Genomic DNA, 21581 nt, shown 5'->3' on the forward strand with positions numbered 1-21581 from the left:
GCCCTATTGCTATAGATTGACGCCACCTACCAGAGATTTGTTAACAATATGTTCACTAATCAGATAGGAAGGAATATAAGGTATACGTAGATGATATGTTTGTGAAGACCAAGATGGTCGAGGAACTCAACTGGGAACTAAGTGAGATGTTTGACACACTCTGAAAATACAGGATGAAGTGAAACCCACTAAAGATGTAAGCACCCCAAATTCCTAATAAGGCTTAGGGCCTTGATTAGGGGGACAGGATGGAAAATTATGTGAATATATCATATTTTTGTGCATTATTATGTGAATATGTGAGTTATATCATAATATGACTAGATATGCATGTGTTAGGTGTATTAAATATGCATGTGGGCCCATTTCTGTTTAATTGGGAAATTTTCATATTTTGGCCCATTTTGGGTATATTTGGCATATATGTGGTATGTGTAAGGTGCTTCATTATTATTTAGTTATGCTTGGGTTACACAACACGAGACGATCCTATGAGGCAAGCCAGTGGGAAAGTCACAATGGGATTCATACTTGACTCAGAGTGAGTCAAGGGATATTTACCACATTACCGGGATATTGGGTAATGGTAATAAATATTTGATGATAAATTGGGAGTTAGTGAGATCATGAGAGAATTCTGGGAATTTTGACTATTTTACCCTCGGGGGCATTTTTGGGAACCCGTGCATTAGGATTTGCTTGAGGTTACTTAATCTTGAAGTAACCTGTTAGAATTATAAAAAGAACTGTTGACGGTAAGAACTCGTTGTGGATGCCAAAAATCCACCAAGAAAAAAAAATCCCTAGTACATGGTGAAAATACAAGGCTAAAGGTCACTTAGTCACATTATCAGGCTCAGACCTATAAGCCTTGTGAAACTGAGAGATTGTCCCAAGGGAAGCATCACTTAGTGAGCCATTGTAGACATTCGATATTCCACGCCCATAAAAGAACTAGGACATGCGCTGAGGTCCCTCGAAGGCCCAAGTGCATGCTTAAGCCACGAGGCAATCGAGCCGTCACCATCTCGCAACGGCCTCGCAGGCCTAGAACCATGTCATGCAAGGTGATCTCGCGCACACAGGCGCACGCCCCAGCGCCCATGGGCTCGCGTCCAAGCCCCCATGGCCTCGCTGGAGTGTCCTCGGCGTCGCGCCCGTGGCCTCGCTGGAGCGCCCTCGGCGTCGCGCCCGCATGGCCTCGCTGGAGCATCCTCGGCGTCGCGCCCATGGCCTCACTGGAGCGCCCTCGGCGTCGCACCCACATGGCCTCGCTGAAGCGCCCTCGGCGTCGCGCACATGGCCTCGCTGGAGCGCCCTCGACGTCGCACCCACATGGCCTCGCTGAAGCGCCCTCGGCTTCGCGCGCATGGCCTCGCTGGAGCGCCCTCGACATCGCACCCACATGGCCTCACTGAAGCGCCCTCGGCGTCGCGCCCATGGCCTCGCTGGAGCGCCCTCGGCGTCGCACCCACATGGCCTCGCTGAAGAGCCCTCGGCGTCGCGGCCATGGCCTCGCTGGAGCGCCCTCGGCGTCGCACCCACATGGCCTCGCTGAAGCGCCCTTGGAGTCGCGCCCATGGCCTCGCTGGAGCGCCCTCGGCGTCGCACCCACATGGCCTCACTGAAGTGCTCTCAGCGTCGCGCCCGTGGCCTCGCTGGAGCGTCCTCGGCTCCGCGCCCGCATGGCCTCGCTGGAGCGTCCTCAGCGTCGCACCAGTGGCCTCGCTAGAACATCCTCGGCGCCGTGCCTGCATGGCCTCGCTGGAGCATCCTCGGCGTCATGCCCATGGCCTCGTAGCCTCGCACCTCAGCAGACGTTCGGCCCCGTGCCCCGAGCGAGTCACACCATCACATAGCCACGAGGGGGAGGGCCTCATCAGCAGCTAGGGAGCTGCGTCGTCAATAGGCCTTCCAAGGGGCTCTCACGAGGGAGTAGAAGCCACGCCACCTGGTGGCCACGCGAGTGAAGCCATGCATCAAAAGAGCCGCCCCACCAAGGGGGTCGCAAGGAAGGCCTTTCGCCACATATCCTTAGACATCCGTCAAGGCCACATGCCTATGGCCTATGCTCATGGGTGACCTCGGGGTGTTGCAAGCATCTCATGTCAAGGACCTGAGACCCCCACCTCACGCCACGACCATTATACTCACCAAGGGTCCCATTCCTTACACCTCGAGATCCCTATGTTCAGGGGATCCCGTACGAGTCGAATGAGACATATTTGTACGACCAAGTACTAAGTACGGATACCAGTGCCAGTGGGACTGCTAGGACCAGAGTCATGGTCCGTACGTCTACGGCCATAGGCCAGAGCCGACACTGCTAACTCCTGCGCCACTATGCCTGCCACCACTCATCAGACATGGGTACAGACAAGTAGTGGAGGCATTCTCCTGACACCTGCTCCAGTGCTGGATGTACAACCCCAACCTCTGAAGCCACTATCCTGCCAGAGTACTGATGTACCACTTGGTCTCCTGGACCACCATGTATCCCAGGCCATCAGAGCCTACTATAAAAAGGACCCTTCTCCCACATGGGAGGGGGTTGGAAAATTCATTGTAAGCAGAGGCTATTGAGAAATATACCAAGACTTGCTCCATCATTTACCTGTGTTTACTTTTCCTTAAAGTTTATTCTCAGTTCTTATATAAACATCACCTGACTTACCTTTGAGTTTTCCGATCTAATTTCGTTGACGACATTTCACCGTCAACACTCGTCAACTAAGTTAGATCAAGAACTTTTGGAGTTGTAGAAGAAAAGAACTTTAAATCAAATGAACTTCAGGTAAACTTCCTTATGATCTCAAGAACATCCAATGTAAATGCTGGAATTCTAAAATGAAGAATGGAGAGAATGTTGGATATCACTATTCATTAACAATAACTAGTTACAAAATACTTCCAAAATATCCCCCCCCCCCCCCCCCTCTCAGATGAAGGGAGGTCATATTTATAGTAGAACACTATTGGCTCATTGTACATGGTGGTCCTTGGCGACACGACTCCGCATATGCAGTTTACAGGCGATAGTGGTGCTAGGAGCGTGGTGGTCGGCTCCAGGACATGTTGAGGGTTGGTGGGAGCACCTCCACTTCAGTACCTAGATGTACCTCCAGCACTTGTTTAGTACGAGTGTCAGAGATTGGTTGATGAGGACCACAGTAGGTACCTTACTCGTATGACCACTACTTGGCTGGCATGTACATCGTGTCCATACTCCAACTCCTCTTGGTTTGTAGGTGCATTCCGTATTTGTACGAGCTCCTCGAGTCATAGGATTTTACCCTCGCAATGTACCTTATCCCAAGGGCTTCAAGTGTTGAAATCCATATATGTTATTCCATGATGCCTGGCAATCAAGGACCTCGCAAGTTGGCCTTATGGAAATGAGAAGAGAGGGGCCTCTTGACCCTAGGTGCATATTGCTTGCACAAAGCGTGGCTCTATAGGCGAGGCATGCATCTCGCAAGATGCTCACAACACCCTCAGCGCCACTTGCGAGGGATGAACTCGCGGCACCCTCGGTGCAAGACGAGGTGTGTGCCTTGCGAGACCTTTAGCGTAAGGCCTCTACGCACAAGACGAGGCTATGGCGTGTGGCGCAGGGGTGTGTGGGTGAGACGGTGTCTACGAGGCCCCTTGGCACGAGACGCAGGGGTGTGTGGGCGAGTCTGTCTCCATCCCAAACATATATTTTGAGGGTCACGAAGCAAGGGCCTCGGTCAAGTGGAATTTTGGTATTCACACTTGTCCCTCAGTCTATGGAGGGCCTTTAGGTGCTCCGGTAGACTTTTTGGTAGGGTGTCTTCAAAGCATAGGTGGTGTTAGTGTGTTTCTTTGCTTTGGTGGCATATAAAAACACACTTTGGAGGTGGTGATCCTTATGATCCCTTGAGATTGAATGTGAGCCTATCATTTGGCTTTGCGGATCCCAGTGTAGGTGTTTGGCTCCATTTTTGACCATAGGTCAAGCATTGGAGTCAATGACTAAGATGTGTTTGAGCTTCTTATAAATAGATCTTCATCTTAAACATAATCACTGCACTTTCTTTTCTTAGCTTGGTGGTATTTGTGTCTTCACATCTTCCATGAGGTAAGTGGTTCAATTCCTCACAAGGTCACTTTTGCTTTGTTTCCTCTTTATTATTTAATTTTTGTTTATATATATGTAAACGTCTATATATGTGCTAGGAGACGAAATCACCTTTCTCCTTTCTTTTGGCAGACGTGTACTTTCGAACCTTGACATTTCTTCAACTGCGATGGTGCTCGATTTTACCTGCTCCAGGTACACTTTCTTCCTTTCTTATGTTCAATGGGTTTAATTTAGCATTTCTCGGGATGGGTTGTCTGGGACGGAGCTCATCGTGAGCTAATCCACATATATGCCCCTGCTTGCACATATACCCTTCCTTGTACCCCGTAGTTGGTCGTTTCAAGCACTTGTGTCTAGAGATTTTGAGCTTATTCCTTTGTTTTTTGTAACACCCTTTCCACCTACACATGCGCCCCTACTACCAACAAGACGCAATTTTATGGCATGTGGGGGGTCGTCTAGCGTTCCTCCGGGGGTCGAGTTTGTAGACTTATCTTCAGACTCGGGGTCCCCCGAAAACAACCCTTACCAAGACTATGACACTTTGAGGAGGGCTCGTATATGTCACCTTAAGCGCATGGCCGAGCTTAGGCATAAAATCTAGGTGGTGGAGAGTGAGATAGATTCGGTTTTGAGGGGTGATGGAGTCTCTTTCTCCTTTGACCTTAATGACCACATTGCAAGCCTTAGGGTGGACCTTTTTGATCTACAAATGGAGTTGGAGTTCATAGAAGGAAACTTCCTTCTGAACCTCCTGCCCTGTCACCCCTAGGTCCCCTCAACCCTTGTCTTTAGCCCATCTGTATTCGATGCTTCCACACTCAATGCCTCAGTGGAAAACTCACGCAAGAAGAAAAAAAAATGGAAGGTAAAGTGCCCTTTTTTGAACTCATCGTTTTCTTTTGGTTTTGCAGACATGTCAAGGAGAATGAGGCGACAGGTGGCTCCCGAGAAGCCAGACTTTGGTCCTCTGTTGGCATCCACCATTATTTCCAACGTGTCGGAAAACCAGCTATTAGAATTATTCGAGAAGTACCACATCAACAAAGAGTACAAGTTGTACGTACCCTCCAACAAGTGTCGAGCTGATAGTCCCCCCCAGGGCTACGTGGCCATGAGCGAGCACATCTTGAATGCGGGTGGGACCATTCCCTGAAACCCGTTCTTTTTCATGGTCTTCAGCCACTTCGACCTCGCTCTGCTTCAGCTGGCACCTAATAGCTGGTTTACTTTAAGCTGCCTATATATGGCATTTGTGAAGCTTAACGGTCGTGCTTCAACGGCTCAAGAGGTGCATTTTATGTACAATCTCTTGCCCACCCCTAAATCCAATGGCTTCTACTTCCTGCAAAATGCCAATTCTCAGGTCTCCTTGATAGAGGGTTCTGTGTCTAACCCGAGTTCCTGGAAGCATGACTTTTTCTTTATAAAAGGTCCCCTTTCCATCCACGAACATTTTCACTTATCCCCAAGTAAGTACTTCAAGATTTTCCTTTTATATTGAGTTTGTTATTTTGAAACTTATACTCATATTGATAACATAGTTGATTGTTCAGAGAACTTCAATATCCCCGACGTTCCTGAGTTGAAAGCGGCACCACTTGACATCTTCCTCGATGTAGACCTTGCAACAAAAATGGCTGCCCATCTCTTCACTATGGCCAACCTCAATCACTATGGTTTATCCGGGGTTTCAGAGCCCGGCCTTCTATGGCATATTTCCGAGCGAAAGCAAAAGGAGACTCTGGCAGGACCTCACTCGGACGAGGGTGACATTGATTGGGTGCCTAAGGAGGTTTTCCCATAATCTAAGCGTCCAACTCGACTATCTTCGTCGTCCAGGGGGTGCCCCCCTTGTGCCCCTACGAGCCGCGATACGGCCTCTCAGTCCCATGGTCCAGAGACTGTGCCAGGGTGCTTCGTTATACCTGAAGGAAACTTGAGTTTTAGGTCTCGGACTCAAGCATGGATCGAGGCATAGCGCTTCTAGGGAAGATTAGAAGCTTTTTAGCCGTTGGATTTAGTTTGGAAACGACTAAATCAGAGGTAATCCAAGTTTTCTGTTTTGAGTTTTGATGAGTTTTTGGATGATTTGAAGCTTGAATTTTAATGGTTTTTGTTAATTGTGATGTTTGGGAACTTTGATTTTGGGATTTGGAGATGTTTGGATAGGTTTTTAAATGAAGAAAATAAAGTTTTTTGGCTTGTTCGTGGTTGGTCCGCGACCTTGTTCTAGGGCGCCACGGCCCAGGCTTAATGAAGAGGATGGGTTGGCTGATGGGCAGGTAGGGCCGCGGTGCAAGGTTGGTGCGTCGCGATGCAAGGTGCAGGCAGAGAGGTGGTTTGGTTTCTGTCTTGAGGTAGGTCGTGGCTTAGGGTTTGGGGGCCGCAGCGCTTAAGGGCAGTTCTGCCCAGATTTGGTTTTTAACCGTGGGAACTTAATTCTAAGGTCCTAAGATCGATCCTACTAACTTGTTGAGTAGGATTCGATGTCCCAGAGGCTAGGTTTGGGTTTGGAATTATTTATTTACTCATTTTAATGGGGTTTTATATTATGGTTGTGACTAGGTTATCGCTAGGGGCTTGGAATCAGGATCGTGCTTAAGGATTGTTTATTTATAACCTGTGCTTGGACCAAAGGTAAGAAAACTAAATCCGGTATGTGATGCATAAGATACATGTGATTAGGGCATGGCATGAATGTTGAATATAAGATTGAATAGAGATTGAGTCTCTATAAATGCGCACGATCATAATTATGCTATTGATTGTTGAGTAAGCATGTTGAATGCCCTGTACTAGGATATTTGACATATGATATATGCCTGGTTGCATTTCTTACTTGTGAATGCAAATGACCTATGAGTCAGGCAACAAAAATCTTGTAAATATTGATTGTGAAGATGTGACTTATTAGTTAATTTCAGTAGTGGTACTAGGCACTGGTAGTATGGTATTGGCTTATGAGTCAACAATGTTATTGCATGTTTAACGTAAGCCAAAAAGATTAGATCTAATCAACTTAAGCACTACCAACATAAGCATGCAATGCTTGACCGACCCCATGTTCGATGAAAACAAAAGCGCTTGTCTAGTTTAAAGGCTAGTTACATAGAGCCAGGGCCAAAAGGCTCTGGTAACTCTAACGTCACATGGCTTAGGCTGCAAAGCCCAAGTTTGTGACATATTAGTAACTTATCTGGTTCAAGTTTGTGACTTATTAGTTACTTAACTGGTTCAAGTTTGTGACTTATTAGTTATTTATTTAGTTCAAGTTCGTGACATATTAGTTACTTAAGTAGTTCAAGTTCGTGACTTATTTGTTCCTTATCTGGTTCAAATTCGTGACTCCATAGTCACTTATTTGGTTAAAGTGTGGAACCCAATTTCATGACTTCTTATTCACTTATCTGATTGGGTTGTGAGCCCAAGCATGATTACCAGAATCATTATTGATATTCACTTAGGATTGACTTGATAATCATCCATATAGGAGGACAAGGTCCACCATCATTTATTTGGACTTGCATGCATGCTTGAATAGGGCTATTATTGCTAGGCATGCTTATTATAATTCAGTGACATGCTATTACCTGTTCATAAGCATATTGAGCTTTCTTGCTGAGCCTCGGCTCACAGGTGCTATGTGGTGTAGGTAAATGCAAAAGAAAGATGGACCATCCTTTAGTTGGAGAGCTTAGGTGATTATGGCCAAATGGCTCGGTTAGCGAGTTTAGCACTATTTAAATTGCACAACGTAACGTTCCCTTGGTAGTAGGGCGTTACAACTTGGTATCAGAGCGAGCCAAGGTTAAGAGTTCCTGTAGACAAGATGGTCATGTACACTCGTCACTAAAGACAAGCTTGAATTTAACTGCTTAAATAGAATGTAAATGCTTTACCTGCATATTGTATTAGGGAGCATGAGATTCTGATAGAGCCTGGCTCTTGATTATTGATATGATTATATGATAACATGCTCTGTGATTATATGAATGTGATATTTGCATGCTAGAGTTGAAAGCATGATGCGTATGTTGGAAGAGTAAGGGTTATGAATTGATGAAAAAATGCTATGGGTATATTTTTACTACTGCAGTGGTCTGTGAATGTAGTGTGGTATGATTGTTACCGTCGGGAAGGGTTTTGATATGCTCATCATGTTTTATGGGTCAAGTTATTGACCGCAGATTCAATTAGCAGGTATGTACCCAACGTAGATAATGAGAACTGGTGGTGGTTATACTAAGGCTGGGAATTTCAGCCAGGGTTTGAGTTCTTCACCTGCCCCTCAGAATTTCTAGCAGGTGTTTACAAATGTACAATTAAGATTGCAGGGGCAAGAGGAAGAGATTAGGTGTTTGAAACAGTAGCATGATATGTCAGGGAACACATCTTCCTTTGCTATGCCAGGAGTGGCACCAGTATTTTCTCAACCTAGGGTTGAGAGCAGGTGTGAATTTCTTTGTGGAAGATTCCAGAAGTATTATCCTACAGTCTTTGAGGGAGGCCTAGATCCATTTAGAGCTGAGCAATGGATGGGCATGATCAGTTCCATCCTCAACAGTATGGGGGTTGTAGGTGACGATAGGGTGACTTGTGCTACATTTATATTGGGGGATGATGCCCGGACATGGTGGAAAGTGGTATCCTATACACGAGATACAGCTGTGATGGACAGGAAAGAATTTAGGTAGTTGTTTAACGAAAGATATTACTGTGATGCAGTCAAGACTGCTAAGATGAATGAGTTTCTAAACTTGGTTCAGGGAAATGCAACAGTAATAAAGTATGTTAACATATTCGATGGGTTGGCCAAGTTTGCTTTTGATATGGTACCCCACAGATGTGGCTCAGACGGAAAGGTTTATCCAGGGATTGAATCCTAGTGTAGCTCAAGGCGTTAGGATCGCCCTAGTGCATGAAATCTCTACCTACACTTACGTGGTATTGAAGGCTCTTGCTGTGAGAGCACAAGAAAGGAGGGTTCTGGAGAGCGTAGAAATCAAGTAGTGACACCACCGTTTATTTGTTCGAGCAAGAATAAGAATTTGAGACTTTTCTCAATATGCGCTCAGTGTAAGAGGCGTTATCTGAAGGGATGCCGATCAAAGGTATGGTTCTTATGTGGGATAGCTAGGCACTTCAAGAAAGATTGCCCAGGACGGAGGACAGATGAACAAAAGGGGGTGGACAACTCGACTCCAGCTCGAGTGTTCGCTCTGATGCAGTCATAGTCAGAGACTGAGATTAAGACTGAGGCTGGTTCCTTAGGGATGGCAGTTCAGCTTTCTAGTTTTGATTTCTATATTGTGATGACTGGTTTTGGTGCCATGTTGTTCTTTGCTTAATTCATCTAGAGAAGCATAGACTTCATATGCATATTACACGGTTATGTTGTGATGAGTTTGGTTATTGTGGAAATGACTAATCAGTTGATTTGATATTGGTTATGACTGACTTTGATATGATCCTGGATATGGATTGGTTAGCCAAGTGTGGGGCAATGATAGCTTGTAAGGAAAGGATAGTAATACTTGGGTTTGAGGGTGAGAAACTCTTGTATGTGTTGGCAATGTGCATGGATCTTGTATGTTTATGACATTTGTATTTAGAGCTAGAAATCTATTGTAGGAGGATGCATAGAAATCCTAGCTGGTATGGTGTATGCCACTTAGGTCGTGCCAGTGGGACCAAGACAGACTGGATTAGTTTGTGAGTTTCTGGATGGGTTTCCAGGGGATTTTCCAAGATTACATTTACACAAAGAGATAAATTGTGATTAGGTTGGTGCCAGATACAGAATCAGGTCTAGGGCACTGTATTGAACGACTTTAGCAGAGTTGTAAGAACTAAAGACTCAGTTATTGAGTAAGGCAATATTTTTTTAAAGTGGATCTTCGATCTGATTATTATCATCTAAAGATCAAGGATAAGGATAGATAGAAGACTGCCTTCTATATTAGTTACGGACACTGAATTGCTCAGTTATGTTTTGAGGATTTGATTAATGCTGAGTTGTTTTGATGGATTAGATGAACAGTGTATTTAAAGATTATCTGAATTGGATTTATGATCGTCTTAATCGAAGATATTGCGGTTTACCCTTAGTTGGAGATTTGCTAAGGTCAAGGTACACCTTAGAGGACAGGAGTTTCCTTGGACGGGCAAGATATTACATGTGTTTTGGGAAAAAGTTCTAAGTCTTCTTATAGATCAGAACAAGTTTGTAGGTTGTTATGACACCTTATTGGCAGAAAAAGGTGATTGTTTATGCATCATGTTATTTGAAGGATATGACCAGAACTAGAGTAGAGTTACTGGTGGGCCAGGTGGCCAACATTGTGTTTGAGTTACTCTTTTGGAGAGGATAGGGAAAACAGTTGAGGGACCCATAGATGGGACAATTGAGGGGAATGTCTTAGCTGGAATAGCTAAGGACTATGCAATGTCAGGTATGAATTTATTAAGGTATAACGATCAGACTGATATTTCGGTGGACACTGAGATTAAATGGGAGATTCTGGATGAATCTTATACCCCCCTCTTATTCTCTTCATCCAGGCATTATGAAGATGTACCAGAATATGAAAGCTTTTTATGGGTGACCTGGGATGGAGAGGGACGTAACTAAATATGTGGCAAAGTTCTTAACCTATTAGCAAGTCAAGATAGAGTATTAGAAACCAGTAAGGCTATTTCAGCCTTTGTGTAATCCATAGTGGAAGTAAGGAAACGTCATGGTGGATTTTGTGGAAGGATTGCCCAGAATAGTGGGCCAACATGATTTGGTTCGGGTCATTATGGAACAGTATTCAAAGTCAGCTCACTTTTATTAGTAAGTACGAGTAATACAGTTGATCAACATGCATACCTCTATGTGTGAGAGAGGTAGAACGCCTTCATGGAATTTGAGATCTATCTAATTAGATTAAGCTCTGCTATTACTTCCAAGTCTTCGAAAAGGTTGTAGAAGGCGATGAATATACAGTTTGAGTTTAGTACAGTTTATTATCCTAAGACCGATGGTAAATTAGAGAGAGAGTTACCCAATTATTGGAGGGGCACCTTAGTACAAGAAAAAATGCTTTTAATAAGACCAAAACTGTGTTATCAAAACATACCATAACACTTTTTGATGTGTTAAGACCGACTATGTTATCGTAGGTCAGGGTACTTTATACAACACTTTATCATTGTTATATAGATGTGTTATTTTACTGTCAACGATAACACATTTTCTTTGTTATTTTAATAAATAGATAAGTGTTTAATTATATTATTTATAGTCGATTATATAACACATTTCAACACTTATAAATTTGTGTTATACTACACTTTAGTATAACACATTTTTTGTGTTATATAATGAAGTTTGCATAACATAATTCTTTACTTATAAAAAGTGTTATTGTAATAGATATTATAACACATTTTTTCGTATTATTTTAATATTTAGATAAGTTTAAATTCTCATTATATATTCATTTATATAACACTAATTTATTCTATTTTATTTTTATTTTTTATTTATATAATTAAAATTAGCTTTCTAATATATACTAGCATCATCAAATGAACTTGATTTTCAAATAACAAAAAGTAAAAAGCACTCAACATTGTATTAACAATCCACAAATTAGTTTAAAACATTCAACACTGTCATCAACAACAAAATGTTCTTTAAGTATTCAAGTAGTCTTAAATATTCAACATATTGAAAATTTACTACTTTCAGCACAAAATATTGAAGAGTTTAATTTTTTACATAATAACACGTCAAAATTTGAGTAGTTGCACACTCCTATAGTACTATTTGATAGGAAAAAAACAAGAAATTGAAGTTGTTTCATTGTACCAGCCACAATGATTTGATCTTCACTTCCAATTCTAGCAAAACCAACACACTCCGTGTCTTCATTACAGACTACAATGCAACATAATACAATAACATTCAATGTTAAATTGATAAACTAAGTCTGATTTAGTTCTTTGAAAGTCAAAGTTAAGACATGAGTGAGTTATAGAGTAATAGTAGTAGTTATCATTACCAGATTCTACTTTTGCTTGCACAACTTCTAGGAGCTGCTCAATGGCAGTCTTTATTGTCATGTACCTAGGTGGTTCATACTGCTTCTTCCCTCTAAAATTAAACAAGAAATACAGAGAAAAACTCAGAACCTGCATGTATTAATATAAAGATCATTAAATACAAGAATTGAAACTTATCACATTTGAGATTAAAGGAAACCATACCTATGCAACTCAGGAGAAAAAGAAAGGGAAAGGACAATTCATACTAACTAATTTATCACCCTATATTCCATAAGAAGAACCAATATGAAGAAACAATTCATATAGTTTGTACTAACTTCTATCCCCATTTATTTCTTCTCTAAAGACCTAGCAAGGTTAATTCCTTTCTGTAAAGTTCAATACAAACATAGCATTGATGTGTAAATAACTTTGGAAAAATTCTCTTTGTGACACCAACAGGGCATCAAGTATGGCATCCAAATTAACAAGTAGAATGTGAATATGGCTGTTAGAGGTCCTTTATGAAGCCCATGATATTCCTCTTATTCTCCCAAAGTTTCTCTTTCTTTCTAAGTTGGAAATGGGAAATGTGTTTAGAGTTAGGTTATGGGAAACAAGACAAACAAAAACTGGGAAAAAAAAAACAATAGTGGAAACAAACAAATTACCCTGTTTCATTAAATGAATACTCTCACTCTCTTAGCTAATTCAATTTCAGTAGAAGCTGCACCAGGAACCATTCGGCTATCCCTGCACATAGCCTAACAAGAAAAGTACCTGCTAAGAATGGTTAGTGGGGTAGATAAGTTTCCAAATCATAAGTCTGATGCAACAAGTACTGTCAAAAAACCTACTCTGTATGGATCATACGGTCATACCATCCTAAGAAGATTGTAATAGACAATTAAAGATACCTAATGTTGCTTCTAAATAAAGATCGATACACAAAGAAAAACTAGTCCAAATTACCTTGTAAGTATTTACTCCATCATCAACTGCTCTTTCAATGTCATCAAAAATGCTATCTGTGCTTCCTCGCAATAAATCAGTGGTTACGGAGTTCCCACCTTCTTCATTCTTCACAACAGTGACCTATATTTACATTATGGGAAATGTTAATGAGATTAAAAGGAAAAATAAATAATAAAAACAACATGAACAAAATACCCAAGGGTGGTAGCTCAAACAATCAGCCTTTGGTTTGCTCACACAAAGTCTGAAGTTCGAGTCACACCCGGATACTTAAATTATCAGATATGCTAAGAAAAATCTTAATAGAATAATAAAAACTTGAAATTTTTTGACAGATTTCATAAAATATCAAAAGCATTTAGATATGTACAACAATCATAAGTATGTTTTGAAAATTAGTAAGTTAATCAATAAAAAAACACAATATAAGGTGATATACTTGTAGCGCTCACAAAAATGAAGTGCCATCACCCCAACTACTGCTCCACTAACAATTACTCTGGCACTGGAATCATCAACTGCCTTTACAAGCTCCTCAACTTTAGCTTCTTCAGTTTTCACATAATTTTCTAGCTACAAGATATTAAAAAAACTATGAGAACTACTTAAAGGCACATAATACATAAAAATGTCAAGGATAACATAACAAGCCAAGATATTAAGAAGTAATTTTATATCAACTGGAGCAAGAATAGAGCAGAACAGTATTCTCACGATGGTGTCATTTGGCATTCCTGAGTAATGAATACCCACCAATATCATGGGAAAGAATAGAATTGCAAGCCCAAAACTGTCCAGCAAGAAAGGCATTTCTTTTTTTAATTCATCATTCATTAACGAGAAAATATGAACTAAACAACCAAAAGAACCCAGAAAAATGGATGCCACTAAACATTAATATGAGATGAAGGAAAATTTTGCACAATACATTAGTTACGTGGAGGATCAAAATTAGCCACAACAACCAAGGCATTGACAGACAGGCAACTCCAAGTGCATGCAAATAAAAAGCAAGAAATAAAGAAAATAACTGCTAAGTATATTGGCTACCTCGTGAATAAGCAAGCCAGAATAAGTAGAGAAACGTTCATATAACAACAAGCAAAAAATATCCATTTTAGAATTTTACCTGGTCAGCACTATGAATTAGAACTGTTCCTTTTGTCTCAGTTGCAGAGGTATCCACACCACCAACAAATACAGCAACCTGAATGAAGTAGGTATAGTAGAACATACAAGCTTAAAAAGGTAGACATGCTATTTCACATAAAAAAAATACAAGTATTAAAAAAAATTGTTGGGTTAAAAAACTACTAATTACTATAGAAGTCTGAAAGGATAATTAATAATAAGTAGCTACCAATATACTTGTAAAAAAAAGAAAAAAAAAAAGTAGCTTAAAAAGCAGTACATAAGACCCTACTTCTGAATGTTGTACCAAAAATCAGCAAAAATCTAAAATATTTTTATTGAGACAATTTTAATCAAAGGAAAAAAAATAGCAAGCAAAGGATGAAATAGCCATCTCAGCATCATCTAACATGAAAATAAACTCCCCACCATTTCTTAATGAAATATTTAAATTTTCAACAAACCAGATTATGGAATCCTAAAGACTGGGAAACAAGATCCCCTTTTAGTAATACAACCAAAATTGTGCTGCCAATAGTACTAAGATTATTATTATTATCAATACTGTACTATAGTGAGTCATCACAAACCATTATGTTAATTTAATAGAAGTGTACAGTATGGTATTAATATACATAAAGTATTAATCATTTAATAATGGTGATGATAACTCTTCTGTCAAGTTAAGCTACTAAAACCCATGACCATTGTCTTTTACTGAATAGCTTTTATATATTATAGATTTTTAGATTGACAAACATTAGGATCATTTTTGGGAGAAGAAAATCAAGAAAATGAAATGATCAGCCTCTACAGTATCATGGCATTGTATGAAGCCTATGAAATAACTTATGCTTAGGAGGTAGTGGTACAACCATAGATTATTTATATTAAATGGAACATATTCGTATGCGCATCAAGAGCATGGTGCTCCCATACAAAATGTTAACTTCTATATTAAAAATACTTACAAGAATTAAACGATTTTTATGGTAGACGTTGAAGCCATGGATATTGACATTTGGAGCCTCTTTAAGAAACCCAATAGCTGTTATAATTTGACCCTGAATAATGAGAGAAAGAAGTTCAAGTTAAACCAAAGAGCTGCAAGTACCAACAGAAATTATGAACTAATAGCATCCTGGAAATCATTGAAACATGATGAAGACAACTGAAACAGCACAATATAACAAACCTCAACAGCTCCTGCATTCTGAGGTTTATACACAATAAATTGTAGAAATTTGAGATCATTCGCAATATTTTGATGTTCCACAACTTCCCCCCTAAGTATTATTCTGAAACTTGCTGGTACTCGCAAATACAAGATGGATAAGTAAACCTGAAGGAACAATAATACTATAGGAACAAGAATACTGTAGTAAAAATTTTAATTTCTGATAACTTATTCACTCATTAGTTTTTCAACCACAGGCCTTTATTGACGAAATTCAAATTTAATTTGATAGGATTTTTTTTATTTGTATCTATCTGTTCGTTGCATTTGATATTTGTATTTATTTGTATGTATCTAGTACTAGAAACAAAAGTTAACTTTATTTATTTGTTCTTGCTTATGGTTGGCAACAAAGAAAAATAGAGAGATTAAGAAAGTTGTATATGGTTCCAATCCAAGCATTTAAAAATTAACATAAAGAAATATGGGCAGAATACTGCTAGTAATATCAACAGAAATGACAAATGATACTACTTCAAGGGTAAAAAAAAAAACATATAATAAGTACTCTATGCTACCACTTCTGCTTCTGTAAAGTTGTTTTCTAATTCTAAAAGTTACACAAAAAGTAAAAAAAAATTATAAAATAAATAACAAAATAATATATTAAAGTCTCTACTAGTAGCAACCAAACATGTGTGCACCATACTAAGAGAACCACAAATGCAATTTGAATTGTTCAAACATTAGCATGGTTCAACAATCAAAAGGCTAGCTATTTACTGTGGTATTCATAATTATACCTATAATCAGGTGTATCAATATAGTGTAAATCACTGCTCCATTGATAGTGAAATCAAAACAGACAAAGTGTTTGCTGAACAATAATATGCATAAATAAGCATGTCTAATCTATATGGAAAAAAAAGAATCAAATCATCTATGAAAGGTCTAATATTAAACACTACTACTCTCATGAGACCCTTTAAATTTTAAGTGAGGTGCAAAAACTTAAATTTTAAATTACTGTCACAGAGGAGTGGTTTGATAAATTTTACATTTCTGTGTTCTCCCTTGCTGATATATTTAGAAGCATAACTTATTATTATTATCATAACCTTTATTTATACATCTGAACTCTAGAATTCTCACATAAAATTATATTGTAATATCCATGTATATATTTGATTGTTTCTTTCCTTCTTGTCTAATCTAGATAGTTTTCTTTGAAGCCAGTTAGTGATTACTAAACCTAAGAGGATATATCTCAAACTCAAACCATGTTAACTTCCAATTTTCACCAACATCATAAAGTACATACACGAAGCAAGAAACTAAATTGTCAAGTAACAATCCTACATGATATATTAAAAAGAAATAAAATAAGCATTTGCAAAGGAAAACTTACGTGCAAGACCAACTCCTTGAATAGTAACATTGTTGCCAAGGACTATAGAGTTACTATAGATCCTATCATGAGAAGCAGCACCCACGGTAAAGATCCATGGACTAAATGAAGACACACTCTTTGGGGATGGTCCAGTGTTTCCCGCTGCTTGTACAACGAATATGCCAGCCTTCACAGCTGATAAGAGTGCCATGTCTATTGGATTAAAAAATGTTGCAATACCAGAAGGACGCCTGTTTGGAGTGATTGATAAGCTTAATATGTCTACCCCATCCTGAGCAGCCTAAGAATAAACTTAATAAAGTTAAAAATAAGGTATGGGCGTAACTTCAACCATCTGAGCTGAAGTTCCACAATTAAAACAAACAAACCAAAAAAAAAAAAAAAGACAAATTATATCATATAAACTGTCCTATTGTCTAGCACATGTCGCACAATTAGTTCTGTAAATGTTGCAGATAAAATAAATACTAAAAAAGCAATTTTATATACTTGGTCTGTTGCAGCAACAACATCTGCAGCAAAGCCTCCGAAGTTCTTGTACAATGCCTTGTAAACGGCAACACTGAGAAAGATACACATTAGTTAATACAGAATATCTTGCCCGAAATATTTAAAGAAAAATACAGAATGCAATAGAATATCTAAAAAGATCTAGATAATTACTGTGAACGAGGAGCCATCCCACTTGCATTTCCAAAGCAATGCCCTGATACCACAACTGGAACCCCATGGTTTCCTACAACAACAGAATCCGTGTGCCTGTACATTATACCAAGATCAATGAGCTGACTCTTGAAGAGTTAAAGAGGCAATAGGGGAAAGAAAAATTACTATATATTTTTTCCTCAAATCATCTAAAATATTTGTGTATTTTATATACATATATTTACCTTTCTCATCGAGTATGTCATTTCAAGATTTATATAATTATACTTTACATTCAAATGAATCTACTGGCAGTGTTTGTGCTTTATCTAACAGAAATATGAATGAACAAACAACTATGTATCAATATCTAAATGTTTGTGCATTATCTAAATGGAGACTTGGTGTGGTGCATGCCCAACTTGGGAAACAGACAAAAGACAATAATATAGCAACAATAACAATATCAATTATACTACTAATAATGAAAAAATTTAGTTTCCGTTTAAGTAATAAAAACAACAAGTGGCCAAGCACAGAGCCAGCTCATTGGCAGTTTTTTTTTCTTTCCTTTTTAAAATTTTCTTTTAATATCTAAAAATATGACAAAGCTCCAATGAAAATTTGAAAATATAAAAGCACCCCCATGAGCTAAATTCAAAGGTCATCTCTGTAAACGATAGACAAATTGAGAGATTTGGGAGTGTGAAAAGTGGTTTCTATATTGAATAAATAATTACAGATACAAGAGAGTTTATATAAAATAATTAAGCTTGACAAAACTAACTCTAACAAACTCTGTAACTAACGCTAGTATCAGTGACAATTAGCTGTAACTAACTAACAGTCAGCACAACTAGCTATTGCTTAACAGACTATCTTTTGCCTGAGTCTAAAGCATTAACACATTATACTTATCAACTAGATCTTCTCACGACCCTCAGAGAGCCTCTATGCAGCTTCTTTGGCTCGTAGAAAAAGTTATTACAATACATACCTATAATACGGATATCAATTCAACCGAATAGCAATGTTTCCTTTTTCTTTCTCTAGAAAATTGATAAATGTACACCGTAAATTTCACAAATTCTGACTGCAACCTAGATTCAAAACTCATGATAGGAAAAAGAAGAGCCAGTAATGCTACAATTATGAAGCAGAGACAATCAAAACAGGGTCAAAGGTAGAAAAGTTAAGTACTATATATTAAGAAAAGCCGCATAAACTCACGTTCCATGGCCATCGCCATCAAATGGTGAAGCATAGTCCCAAGTCCCTTGTGGCAAACCCAAACACTGAGGAGTATGGGTAGTTGCTATTCTAACCGAGAAATCCATAACCACATTAGCCACTTCTCTTCTCCTTGAAAGCTTATCTGCCTTTTTTAACACATGATGCAGACAAATCAAACATTCTTATATGACCAATATGAAAAGACCAGACAGCACTAACTTTAACAGCAAAACAATAATAAGTACAATGGTGTTAATTGTATTTGAATGATATAATACCTACAGTGGTGTAACATACACAGCAAATCCATTAATCAAGTAATGGTAACTGTACAGCTTCAGATACTTTTCCCCTTTCAAAGTCCTTCTCAATAATGAATCATGAACTCGTGCAATATAAGAACCATAGTGTCTATCCGTTCTTGAAATATTTCTAAATCTAAAACAAGACATTCAAAACATCATCAAAAGAGATGCATAGTGACTCAAAAATTGTAAGCAAATAAAAGGACAGATCCAACAAGGACAAAAAAAAATGATCATCCACATTGTTCTTTAGTCACTACTATACTCGAAGACTACTACATCATACAATGATTTATATGTTGGGAAAAATACACAATATATGAATACAAGTTTAGACATGTTTCATGCGAGACAATTTCCTTAGAAAGTTCACCAGAAGGAACACAAGTAAGATACTCAAGTAATGTACAAACCCCCTTTCAAGTAGAAAACAGTAACTAACTACCAATGTTCACACAGTTATACTTTTTTTTAATCCAAATGTAACACAAACCCGAGACATCCTACGATGATTCATGTGTACGAACTTCTGTTGGGTGTACTTGAGGAACCATTTTACGGAGCAAAACGGAAATTCAATATATATATATACAACACCAAATAAACCTAATTTTTCTTTTCATGAAAATTGTTTTTGGACAACAAAATAAAAACCTCCATATCCGCAAATTCTCGAACTAAAATGAAGAAAACACAAAATGGAAGTAAAATAAATAATTCTTCTTTTAAAAAAAAAACTTTCTTGAACTTCCAAGTAATTTAAATAAGATTTCAGAAATTAATTAAAAATTAAAATTAAAGGATGGGAAGAAAATGACCTTCTTTTATGAACGTCGAACTTTCCATAAGTACCGTGTCTGGAACTATGATTTACACTTCTCATCTCATTATAGTAATGAGTAGTAGCTTGAGCTTCTTGAAGAGTAACAATATAAATAGCTGTAATGTCTTCATCCGAATCCTCCTGACAAAACGTACTAATATACATCCCAAAACAATACTACAATCAAATAAACTCCATAAATGCTCCTCATTTCGTGACCACACCACAAAATCCCAGTAAGGAACTAAACACAACTCCAAGATTTGTACTAAAATTGCTTTCTAAGCTCAACTCCTCAAAAACCCACATCCACTATTTGCAGACCCTTTGAGCTAATGCCAATGAGGCAGAACCACGAAGAACCCAGATACCTTTTTCTACTGGTCGAACATGGCAGTAAAATGAAAGTACTGAAACCCCATTCAGTAACCACACATGAAGAGTGGTGTAGCCCTTTATGGTGGAGAAAAAAAAAGAACCCCTTTGTTCACTTTTGCTTGTTTCTAGAGAGAGAGAAAGAGGGGAGAGAGAGTAAACAAAGATGAAGTTAGGAGAAGGATAATTAATAGCTGGGGGAAGTAATGTACATGGAGAATTTGCAACTTTCTTGGGTATTTTTATGTTATACACCACATACCAAAATCTGTGAATCCTCTTGCGAAGGTGAAGAAACTCGACATATTTCTGAGCTCCCTCATTTGTCTTGTCAAGCTACAAGACAAAAGGTCGCCTCATCATGATCCCTGCAGATTTTCCAATCCAAATTTCATTATATATCCTTGCTAAAACAAATTAGTAAATAAGAAGAAAAAAGATACAAGAAAATTAAATGATAAAAATAGTAAATAAGAAAAACACAAATACCTCACAAAGTTGTTCTTTCTTCAGCTGGGAAGATACCACCATGACTCGCATGAGGGAGATAGAGCACCGCGACTTGTACCGGCGTGACTTGTCCCAGTGTACTCCAGCGACTGAACGAAATGGAGAGAGTGCTCCTCTGGCGTGGTGTGCTCCAGCAGCTCGCGCGACGGAGAGAGGATAGAAAGACTATGAGAGAGAGAGAGACAGAAAGATCGATGGAGAGGGAACTAAGAAACCAAGTGTGAGAGAAAGAGGTAGATGCTTCATTAGGGATTGGGTTTTGAGAGAATAAGGCTAGGCAGAAACCGAGTGGTTTCCCTCCATTTTAACTTTACCCAGCCATTTTTTTTTTTTCCCTCCATTTTAACTTTACCGATTTCTAACTATTAGGTTACCTATTATAATACTTTTCCAATTAGCTTATAACTATGTATTATAGAAAGAGGTATTTGGTGTAGTGTTTATGAGATGCTCTATGGTAGATAATGTTTGTCGCCCATTCATTTGGATAAGATGTGTGAGATGTTATATTTGGATCCTGAGGTGGTTTAAAGGACCATTGAAGTTATTGAAATGGTTAGAGCTTGGATGCTCACTTCTCTGAGTAAATGGAAAAGTGATAATGATTTGAAATGTAGGAACATGGAGTTCCAGGTGGAAGACTGTATCTTCCTTAGAATGTCACCATGGAAAGGGGTGAGGAAATAAGGGCAAGTTGAGCTCTAGATTAGTAAATATTGTTTGAAATCCTTGATAGGATCAGTCAGGTTGCCTTAGGGTTGACCTCAGTTTTGGCACTGTTGGCCGTATACAGTGTATTTCATATTGTTCATGTCAAGGAGACATGTGTTTAATAAGACTCATGTGTAGAGTTATGA

The 21581-nt window shown here is 39.0% G+C and overlaps 1 pseudogene; it reads right to left on the minus strand.

Annotated features, from left to right (window-relative positions):
- Nucleotides 1-11772: 11772 nt before the first annotated feature.
- On the minus strand, nt 11773-20616 carry LOC133782291 (subtilisin-like protease SBT2.6; annotated as a pseudogene).
- Nucleotides 20617-21581: the final 965 nt, after the last annotated feature.

This window comes from Humulus lupulus, chromosome 6, assembly GCF_963169125.1.
Source record: "Humulus lupulus chromosome 6, drHumLupu1.1, whole genome shotgun sequence".
Classification (NCBI taxonomy): domain Eukaryota; kingdom Viridiplantae; phylum Streptophyta; class Magnoliopsida; order Rosales; family Cannabaceae; genus Humulus; species Humulus lupulus.